We start from the raw sequence: 12,161 nt of genomic DNA, 5'->3' as shown, positions 1-12,161 counted from the left end.
AAGAGAATCAAGAACTGTACACATAATATATCACACAGAACACCATTATCACTAGTGATATATAAACCTAGGTGGCATAATGTCTATTGAGATAGGCATTGTTATCGTCTAAACTCACACGAACAGTGTATGAATAGCAAAGATACCTCTACCCAGGTGAGCTCATAGCACATGCTTACACAACACAAGCCTTAAATTACATCTCTGCATTTATTATTTTCCTATTAACAGTTTGTTACGGTTAAGAATTTACCATGACAAACGATGTAAGAAATCCCCTGTGAACCAGCAAAACAGAACAAAGATAAGTCATAAACATTCAAATTATGTATTATTATGCAACGAGAGCGAGGTATACAAAGTCACAATTCAATATTCACAATATCAATTGCAAATTCAATACAAGTCTTAGTATGAGCGAGAATCAACTATGCGGAATGTAAACACAGTGATCAGTCTGACAGCAGAGAATGTAGATTCAGGTGTTGATGGATTTTGATGATCAAGCATTGGCAGTGATGTATATCCTCCAGTTATGTGAATGTGTGTCGCCCTCAACACAGCAACCAGCCTCTTTATATATACAAAGTCATTTCCTGAAAGTTCGGGCACTTACGAATATCGTCAACACTGTAGAATGCCCTCGAATAAGTCTCCCGGAATTAAACACATAAAAAACTAGGAGCAGATAAATTCCGGAAAACCAGAATCCTAAAAGTGTTGACCATCTATTAAAAGGAAATGTGACCTATCACAATTATTATTGAAAACACGACATGTTGTGACCAAATAATAATTATTACTGAATTAATGACAAAATATACAGAAAATACACACTCGTAACACTCTCCCCCTTGAGGAAAAGGGATAAACAATCATAGCAATCATAACATAATAACATGACATGTAATAATATGAGTAAAATGAGTAACTTCTTGCAGAATTACTATGACAAAATACAGATACATACATACAGCATCGTCAAGCCATCATACATTTATACCCTGGAAAGTGCATCAGCACAAACACTGTCTTTGCCTTTAATGTGTTTGATCTCAAGATTGAAACCTTGCAAGGTCAAACTCCATCTCATAAGTCTCTGGTTCTTGTTCTTCATTTTGTGAAGAAAAGTCAAGGGATTGTGATCAGTAAAAACTTCAAATGGCAAAGTGGTGGTGTCAAGGTACACTTCAAAATGCTGTAAAGCTAACAAAGACCTAATGTCTCTTTCTCAATGGTTGAATAATTTCTTTGGTGCTTGTCAAATTTCTTTGAAAAATTACAAACTGGATGTTCAATCCCTGAATCATCCTCTTGAATAATGACAGCACCTGCACCAACATCACTATTTGCAACTTAAATGCTTTCTCAAAATTTGGTGCCTACAATACTGGAGAATTTGTGAGTATGATTTTGACTTTTTCAAATGCAGTCTGACAACTGCTATCCCACTGAAATTCTACCATTTTCCCCAAAAGGTTGGTAAGTGGAGATACAACATCTGAGAAGTTTTGACAAAACTTTCTGTAATAGGCTGCCATACCCAAGAATCTCATGAGTTCTCTCTTAGATTGAGATACTGGAAAATGTACAGTTGCTTCAACTTTAGCATAAACTGGTTGTACCCAGCCCGTGTCCTACAACATGCCCTAAAAATTCCACTTGTGCCTTCCCGAATTCACACTTGGCGAGATTCACAGTTAACTTTGCCTCAGACAGTCTCAGACTTACCTTTTAAGTTGGTAATCCCTCTCCATGTCATAATCAATGACATCATCCATGTAAGCCTCGGCACGATCATGGCCTGATGTGACATTGTTGACGAGTCTCTGGAACGTTGCTGGAGCGTTCTTCAGACCAAACGGCATCACCTTGTATTGATACAGTCCATCTGGAGTAGCGAATGCCAATATTTTCTTTGCACGGTCTGTAAGTGGAATCTGCCAGAAGCCATTCTGTAAGTTAAACTTACTTATATACTTGGCTTGACCAATGCGATCAATGCAGTCGTCCACTCTCGGAATAGGATACAAATCAGTTCGTGAGAGCGCATTGACAGCTTTCATGTCAGCACAGCAGTGCCAACCATCTCCACTCTTTGGCACAAAAACACATGGTGAACTCCACAGACTGTCACTGGGTTCGATAATGTCATTGTCCAGCATGTATTTCACCTCTTTCCACAGAATTTCACGCTTCACTGGATTCATCCAATAAGGGTGTTGTTTTACAGGCACAGCATCACCTACATCTATATCATGGCTAACAACATCAGTTCGACCAGGCACATCAGGAAGTAAGTTAGAGAACTCATGTGAATCAAATCTGACATCTGAACTTTCTGCTCAGGAGATAAATGTGATAGTTTCTCATCAAGGTGGGCTAACACATCAGAATTTCTCAACTTTGGTGAAACACTATCACTAAGATCATCAAACTTCCACTGCTAACACAATCGTCAATCTTGTCAACATTTTCACAACTGTCTATAGTACAATCAGAAACTGGGGAGAGTGTGGCAATACAATTGACATGTTAGGTTTATCACCTGTCATGATATATTTGAAGAATGAATTAGTGGGAAATTGCTATCTCCTAGCGGTGTGTAACTAGAGTCACGTGATTGGCTGTTCCGCCAGGTGGCGCTGATTAAGGATATATATAGGGTTGGTGAATTTAAATTTGTTCTCTCGCTTGTACAAGACCGTGCATCTTTAAGTTTATATTATGTGTATCATGTCATGTAATGTGTTTTACGTGTGATTTGTCATATTTTATTGTTTCAGGTTATTGGTTTGACTGGTGGATCGTGGGGATGACGATGAAGGAATACGTATGAAACACTGTGCGTTTCAGTGTTCGCTCATTGGGCTGGAAAGTCTTTATAAAAATGCATCTGTTCTCTATGAAGGTTTGGCTGGTGAGCTGTTATAATAGTGCGTGAGTTTGTTCTTTCTGGGGCTGGCAAGCCATTAGAATATAGCACATTTCTGTATAAAATGTATGTGTGAAAGCTGTGGGCTGGCAAGCCTTTAGAATATTTCACATTTCTGCATGAAATGTATATGTGAAAGCTATGGGCTGGAAAGCCTTTAGAATACTGCACATGTCTGTATAAAAGGTATCTGTGAAAGCTATGGGCTTCAAGTCATTAGAATATTGCACATTTCTGTATAAAATGTATATGTGAAAGTTATGGGCTGGCAAGCTATAAGAATATTGCACATTTCTGTATGGAATGTATATCTGAATAATATCAGCTGGTAAGCCGTTTCATCACTGCGTTTTTCTATATCACACATATATGTAAACCTGTAGGTTCTTATTTATCTGGTTTGGTAAACATTTACATTGTACATGCATGTGTGTAGGAAATCTGTAATTGTGATATTGAATGTTGTTGGACTGGTAAGCTATTATAATCTACCTGTGTCATTAATTCTTTTTCAGAAGAAGTCCTCCTTGGGGTACATATATAGCATTAAAATGTCCATTTAAAAATGCCTACGACAGTTGTAACAATATTGAATAAATATTTTACATAACAAAAAACTCGTTTTTGTCTTGTGAGACCACCCCTACAGGGCCCCCACCCGGGCCCCTTAACAGCCAAGAGCAGGTTAACTCTCGCCATGTACCTCATACCTCACTTTTCATGCTGTCGTCATTGAGGACAGTCTTCTATCAGCAGCTCTCATATTTAGAGACAGAACCTACGAGTGAAGAGAAATGAGTGAGAAAGCTACGAAAACCATATGTATGGTTCCTTTTTAACGCACGGGCGCTATTAGGAATGCATATTTCACTCTTTTTCATTCATGAAATGTTGTAACTTTATGTGGTAACCGTGGTATTCAGCCATGTGGCTGGCAAGATGGCGTTTGGCACGTACCTGGTGGTTATTTCTCCTGCTTATTTTTTTTAAGGTGGTTTTAAATACAAACCGGACTTTTGTATGGTTTTTACCTTTCTTTTCCATGGTAAAAGAAAACCTTACATGCTATTGTATGTTTTCATAAATAGCTTTATTATTATTTAACGGTTAAATATCGCCAGTGCGTATTATTGTTTCTGTTAAATACTCATGTGTTTGTTGGATTAACGGGCCTTGCTATTAATCATAGTGCGGTTCTGTTTTTTCCAGTTCAAGGGGTGTGCTACTTGTAACGCAAAACTCCCCCCAAGGGATAAGCATCTTGTGTGCCTGCATTGCTTAGCGGAGGAGGCTCACGACCAGCAAGGATGCACCATATGTCAAGACTTTTCCCCCAGGGCTCAAAATCCTGTCATGCAGATTTGATCTTTTATAGATCTTTGATCCAGGCGGAGGGGTGTGGGGGGGATATTTGGGCTCAAGAGCCACCTTAAAAAAAACCATTCGATTTACTTTCGTCTTTGTTACAGCAGCAAATGGCGTCGGTACATACCCTGATTTCGGACGCGATGTCCGGTCTCCGCCAGGAGATCGGCGTCTGTCCAGAGTCGGGTGTGTATCCGACTTCGGCTTCCATGGGACTCCCCAGCCACGCCTCTGGCGTCTGTGTGGGGACTTCCCTTAGGGGTGCGCAGGAACCGACTTCAGAGTCGGTTGCCAGCCACTCTGAGGTTGCCAATGTTGGTCATGGGACCATACCTATGTTGGGAGCGTTGCCGGCGATTCGCCACCCAGACTCAGTCTCGGGCGTCGGGTCTATGGCGTCGGGCCGCTCGGGCCTCTCTCTCTTTCGGATGTTCCCTCGACCGATCCCCCGGAGCTATCCTTAGATGACAGATCTGAGGTGTCACTCATGGGGGATCGCGCCGAGGAGATAATGGAGGAGGGGGAGGACCGGGGTGGGCCGAGCGAGTCTTCGTTTTCGCTCGGCGCTTCGCTGAGGCAGGTACGGGAGCGTATAGCTGCCGTCCTGCCCCAGGTCGTGGTCGGCGACACCTGACCCCGAGGAATTCCTACTTCCGGGTGAGGCTTTTGCCCCAGCCAAGGTGGTGGATTCTTGGTTGCGCATCCTCCCTTCTATATTGTCAGAAGTTATTAACCCTCTTTTAACGGGGGTGCGGTCACGCTTCGATTTACCGGAGCTAGACCGACGTTACCTTATGGGTGATCTTAACCTGTATAACCCTCCAGTGGTCGACGACTGTATCTATACATCGGTCGCCCTGGGGGGTTCCTCTGCAGCTCCTTAGCTTTGGCTAAACAAGGGCGCCGCCTGCCTCCGTTCACCTCCAACGTTATTGCCCTCAAATCGGCTTATAGGTCGTTTGAAGAGCAGCACTGTAACGCAGCTCAATGCCTTAAAGTCACAATACACGCCGCATATACTTCGGTATTGCAGCGTCAGCTTGTTGACGGTGGCGGTGTCGAGGAGGAGTGTGCCACGGACTCGATCAGGTCCTCGGCGTACCAGATGATGTCTGCACTTATGGACCTCCGTAGGCTGTGGCTGTCCATGGCACGGTATTCGCCGGCCACTCAACAAGTGCTCCTTTCACTGCCATAGATGGGATCTACCCTCTTCCCGAGAGCGGCATCAGTAGTCCAGGAGGCCGCGGAGGCTGTGTCTACCTTCAAGGAGTCTAAGCCCTTGTTAGAACAGCCTCACACTTCTCGTGCATTCCTCCGCTTATCCTTCGGCTCCGGCCAAGGACTCTGCTAAGTGGGCACAGCCCTTGCAGGCGCGGAAGGGTAAGGGTAGGGGCAAGGGCAAGGCTGCGGCGCCCCAGCAACCTTTTCCGAGGAAAGGGAAGTCAGCCCCGGCTTCCCAGTAAGTCATCCTCCGGAGCCCTTGCAAGTGAACCCAAATCAAGCAGTCGGAGCACTGCCGATGTCGGGTATTCATTGCCTTCTGCCAAACCTTCCTGTGGGTGGCCGCCTTTCCCACTTCCTGTCGGATTGGGAAAAGGTAACCTCCAACCCCTGGGTCCTATCCACACTGAGGGACGGCCACTTACCACTATGGAAGAGAGACCCGCCTCCCTTTTCCGGAATTCGTCGCACTCCTGTGTCGGTAGTTCCGGAGAAAGCCGAGGTTCTCCGTGCCGAGGTCCAGTCTTTACTGGACAAGGCGGCCATCGAGGTGGTTCCGGGGGGGCCAGGAACAAGAGGGATTTTACTCCACTTATTTCCTGGTCACCAAAAAGGACGGAGGGTTCAGACCGATTCTCAATCTAAAACGGCTGAACACTATGCTGCAGGTACCGTCATTCAAGATGGAGACACTACGGTCAGTGATCTCATCTGTAGAAAGAGGCGACTGGCTTATGTCCATCGACCTCAAGGACGCGTACCTGCATGTTCCGATGCATCCCGAGTTCAGGAAGTACCTGCGGTTCTCCTTCGAGGGGATATGCTATCAGTTTCGGGTGCTTCCCTTCGGCATCGCTACGGCTCCGAGGGTATTCACCAAGCTTATGTTAATCCCAGCGCAAGTGGCCAGGTCACAGGGCAAGTGTTGTCACCCGTACCTGGACGATTGGCTCATACGAGCACTTGCCGCTCACTTGAGTCGAGACGCAACATTCACCATAATGTGTATTCTCACCAGGTTGGGCTGGATTATCAACCTCAAGAAGTCAGACCTAGTTCCTACACAGGATCTGATCTTCTTAGGCGCACGGTTCGACACAGCGAGAGGCATAGTCTCGGGTGCCAGTCAAATCGCCCCAGTGACAAAACGCCCCAGCAAATTGGGTCAAATCGCCCCAGATATTTGGTCAAATCGCCCCAGAGGGGTAGTCAAAATGCCCCAGTTTGTTTAAAATGGTCTGATATATGCCATAAATGCATGGTTATGTCAACTTCCATACTATATTCTTCACATAATATTATGTGTTATATTATTAGTAATATCCCATGCCTATACAACACCGTAATACCAGTTATTTGGTAAAGAATTACAACCTGAATACACTAAAAAGTTTGTATAAAATATTTATTGTAAATGCTGTAAATGCATAGTTGTTTGTTTGGCATTGTGTAATCATAACATCATGCTTTCCACTCGTCCATGAAATGAGTGGTCTATGGGACTGCTTTCCATCAGTGTCTCTTTGCAGATGGTGCATGTAAAGGGTATAAGGGAACCTGTCCTGTCTGGAGCATAACTCAGAAACCATTCAATATTTTTAGACCAAACTTGATAGATGTAGTTATCTCAGCCTATGGTTGTGCCTTTTGCTATTTACAGATTTTTTGGCATTTATATTTTTTTTGTTTTTCCATGGAACATTTTGGTGTTAGTCTTATGGTCGGGTGGGCTTCGTCTCCGGTGCAGAACTCAAAAACCGTTCAATATTTTCCTGCAAAACTTGGTAGATATATCAGTCAGAACCTTAAGTGGTGCCTTTTGTTATGTACAGGTTCTTGTGATGTATTATTTTCTCGTTTTCCATGGACCTAGTTTGAAAAGTGAAAGGTGTGTTTCGTTTCCAAAGCAGAACTCAAAAACCTTTAAATATCTGTCCATAAAACCCCAAAGTGGTGCCTTTTGCTCTCTACAGGCTTTTGTGATTTATTAGTTACAGATATATGGCATTTATAATTTCCATGAATTCCATGGAAACAATTCAAACTTAGTCTAAAAAACAATGAGTAACTCTCAGATCATTTGTCCTCTCAAACATGTGAGGGCCTGGGGGATATGTCATCTTCTGATGACTCTTGTTTTCATAAGTATTATACCATACTTGTTGACCAAACCTATTAATTTATGGTCACACTTTTTGACAACAGCAGTAGATTGTTTTGATATGTATTAAGTCCCATACTTACTGACAAAAACTGTGCATTTACAGCCAAAAAACATTTTATACAAGCCTTTCATTTAATTCTTGTAATTTACAAAAGCATAGATAACATGCAAATAATTGGTGTTATAAGTGTTGTCTATCCATGAATATTAGTTTTGCTCTTATCAGTTTACTAGTTAAATGTTTATCAGAAACATTACTACATAGTATTATGAGAAGGGTCTAACATGGAAGTTATATACAGATTGTAATTCCTTACCAAATAATTGGTATTACGGTGTTACCTAGACATGGGATATTACTAATAATATAACACATAACATCGGGGTGGCGTACTGGGCGCTCATTCAGTTTCGAGTCTCTGGTTACGGCACAAAACGCGCCTGCACATCAATGTGCTCGAATTGAGAGCTGTCCGGCTAGTGTTCCAACACTTTTGGGAGACGGTTCGAGGCTGTGTGGTGCGTCTAGAAATGGACAACCAGACGGCAATGACCTATATCCTGAAAAAGGGCGGTACGGTTTCTCTGTCCCTCCTAGAAGAGGCATGGCACTTTCTACAGTAGTGCGACTGGTTCAATGTTCGGGTGTGTCCCGTGTATCTCCCCGGGGTGGACAATGTTCGTACAGACGCGCTCTCTCGACGTGTCCTAGCTCCTCACGAATGGATGTTGCATCGGGAGATATTCGGGATTATCTCCCGGTTGTTCGGATCGTTCCAGGTGGATCTGTTTTGTCTCTGGGGGGACGAACCAGATTCCGGTGTTTTGTTCTCGGATACCGGATCCGAGAGCCATCGCTCAGGACGCTTTCCAGCTCGATTGGACGGACAGGGTATTGTGGGCGTTCCCACCTCTGCCGCTGATTCCCAGGGTCCTCTCGCAGCTTGCCACCCAACCAGCTCGACTGTTAGTGCTTCTTGCTCCTCTTTGGTCGTCTCAAAGCTGGTTTCTGGTAATGATGAGGTTTCTGGCATTGCCATTGCCTCCTGTCCTTTTACCCTTTCGACCAGACTTACTATCCCAGAACGGAGCGCCGCACCCGAATACTATCCGGGGCTATTCCACGACCATTTCGGCGTTCCATATTCCTGTTGAGGGTGCTCTCTTGGGGCAGCACCCTCTTGTCCAGCGTTTTTTAGCGGGTGTGGATAGGATCCGTCCGACTGTCCAGCGGATTAGTCCCCCGTGGGACTTGTCAGTCGTTCTTGACTGGTTGTCCCGTCCTCTTTTTCACGAGCTATCGTCTCTTTCTCTCCAGCTGCCTTTCTTGTGGCGGTAACGTCTGGCAGGCGGGTAGGTGACATTCATGCAATGTCAGCGGATCCTGCATTGACCATCTTTCACAAAGACAGGGTCAGTATTAGACTGCCGGATTCTTACAGTCCTAAGATCGCAGGTGCTTTTCATGTTACAGCGCCTATCGAGCTCCCTAAGCTCAGACATCTTAGATGTCCGTAAGACCCTTAGGGCTTATATCAAACGAACTGCTGATATCCGAAAAGATAACCAGTTGTTTTGTTGTTATGGCGGGGGAAGAGCTGGTCTGCCGGCGAACAAGCAAACCATATCTAGGTGGCTTGTCTCTGCCATTTGTATGGCATATACTCATAAAGGGTTACCTATCCCTAATGGGTTAAAGGCTCATTCTGTTAGGGCAGTGGCTACGTCACAGGCTTATGCCGCGGCTCTGCCCATTGAGGAGATCTGCTCTGCGGCTATTTGGAGCCGACCGAGCACATTTATCCGTCACTACCAACTGGACAAACATTCACGTGAACGTGCTCGGTTTTCCCATACAGTTCTCACCAGTAGGCAGAGTCGTGATTCCCTTAGCTGAATGAGCGTCTGAGATCTCGACTTTGTTTACCATGAAATGTTCCTGGTGGTGGGTTTCCACGAAACCTTTCTTTTTATATTGGTGACGGATATCCTCTGGTGGTGGTGTTTTTTTAAAAAAACCAAAAAAAAACCACAAAGAGTAAAAAGAGAACAAACTACCTATAGACATTTTTTTCACTTTAGCGTCGACATATGCTCATATTTACCCTTGCACTGTTATTCCTGGCACTACTTCGCTGGTTTGGGGGAATATTGACAGTGAACGGCATGAGGTGTGGTCATATGTCCAACACCTTTGGGGGGTTGTTGTCGATTGGCTCTTTCGGCCCTATGTTGCCACGCCCCCGCCTGATTGACATCAGCGGTTTGGTGATTGGGTAAGTGGATTTCTCTATCTCTCGCAGCTTCGGCAGTGTATGAGAGTGTGTACAGGGTACACATTAGCAGACAGAATGCCGCTCCCCGAATCACGTTCGTTGGAAGTCTGTCTTATCCTATATATGTACCCCAAGGAGGACTTCTTCTGAAAAAGAATTATACAAACCTGTAGAGGTTATGAATTCTTTGAAGAATGTCCTCCTTGGGGTACGGCCACCGGCCTCCCCACATTCTGTCTGACAATTTCAGCATGAAAAGTGAGGTATGAGGTACACAGCGAGAGTTACCTGCTCTTGGCTGGTCTCACAAGACAAAAACGAGTTTTTGTTTTGTAAAATATTTATTCAATATTGTTACAACTGTCGTAAGCATTTTTAAATGGACATTTTAATGCTATATATGTACCCCAAGGAGGAATTCATGACCTCTACAGGTTTGTATAAGTTGTGATGTTTTGTATTCCAATGTTCCACTGCTTATGTAATGCATTGTATAGTGCATATCTATACAAGATTGATGAGTACTGTACACGCTCCAGTATAATGCTTCATTTTTTCTTGTGAAACATTCAAGTTTCTTCTGGCCAACTCACTTGCTTTTAATAGTCTGTCCCTAAATGTAGACACATAGTCTAAGGGATTGATCTCGGGTCCGTCATTGAGCCATTGTTCTTTTAAGTTTTTTAGCAGCCCACGCACACTGTGACCAAATACAAGTTCAAAGGGGCTAAACCCTAAACTATCCTGAACTGACTCTCTGACAGCAAACAACAACAAATGCACACCCTCATCCAAATCTTTCTCTATCTCCAAAACAATAAGTCTTAATCATATATTTCAAAGTTTGATGAAACCTCTCTAAAGCTCCATGTGACTCTGGATGATAAGCACCACACTTAACTTGCTTAATACCTAACTGGTACATAGCTTGTTGAAACACCTTAGACATAAATTTGAGCCCTGATCAGACTGAACAAAATCTGGCAAACCAACTAAGGTGAAAAACTTGATCAAAGCCTTGACAATCACAGGAGCAACAATCCTACAAAGCGGAATTGCTTCAGGAAATCTGTTAGAAGCACACATGATAGTGAGTAAATACTGATTATCAGACTTAGTCTTAGGTAGTGGACAAACACAATCAATAATAACTCTACTGAAAGGTTCCTCAAAAGCCGGTATAGGTTTCATGGGAGCGGTAGGTATTTTCTGATTTGGTTTTCCAAGAATTTGGCATGCATGACAGGTCTTGCAAAATTCAGCCACACCTTGTCTCAAACTGGGCCAAAAGAAATGTGCGAAAATTTTCTCACAAGTTTTGTTTACACCCAAATGACCTGCCAAGGGACTTTCATGTGCTTTCATGCGAAAGTACATGTTTTCGAAATAATTTCGGTACCACAATTTGATGGTACACTTTCCATTCATCCTCTGCAGGAACATCCAACGACCTATATTTCCTCATCAGAAAACCATCTTTGAAGTAATAACAAACTGGAACCTTGCTAACCTCCTCAAAACAAACAGCCTTACTAGCCAACTTCTGCACTTCAACATCCTCACCCTGTGCACTAATAAGCTGCTCTCCGGAAAGAACATGTTCACCACCTGACAAACTATCTGACTTATCAAGAAGTCCTGAAGAGCTACTACTCTTTGAAGATAAGTCCTCTGTCTCCACCTCACACAAAGAATGATCCATAAAAGTACCTGACAAATCATAAATGGTATCATTCTGCAAAGAGGCCTCGGAAGAAATGCCTTTCGACATTGAACAAGTCACTGAACAAGAAGGAAAAATACCCAGAAATTCATCCTCCAACTTTTCTGCACTATCTGAACTCTCCAGCTAAACAGTGACAATTGGATCAGAGCCCATAAGATCATTACCGATCAACAAATCGACACCCGAAACTGGGAAAGAGTCAAGAACATTAACTTTCACCTCACCTGAAATCAGATCTGAAATCAAATTAAAAAAATGGAGAGGAGCAGAAGAATTGCCCCCTTTACCCTGAAGCAAAACATCTGAGATAGCTGAAGACTCATCAGAAAAAGGCAAAATATCCTTCAAAATCAGAGATTGAAGAGCTCCAGTATCCCTCAAGATAATAACAGGCCGTGGGGTAGAATTATCTCCCATAAGTGACACAGAACCCTTATACACAAAGGGCAAAAACTCCTTCCGAACTACAGA

This window comes from Haliotis asinina, chromosome 2 (genome assembly GCF_037392515.1).
Source record: "Haliotis asinina isolate JCU_RB_2024 chromosome 2, JCU_Hal_asi_v2, whole genome shotgun sequence".
NCBI classification, from domain to species: domain Eukaryota; kingdom Metazoa; phylum Mollusca; class Gastropoda; order Lepetellida; family Haliotidae; genus Haliotis; species Haliotis asinina.
The sequence above is the reverse complement of the archived record's forward strand: the minus strand, read 5'-3'. Positions refer to the sequence as shown.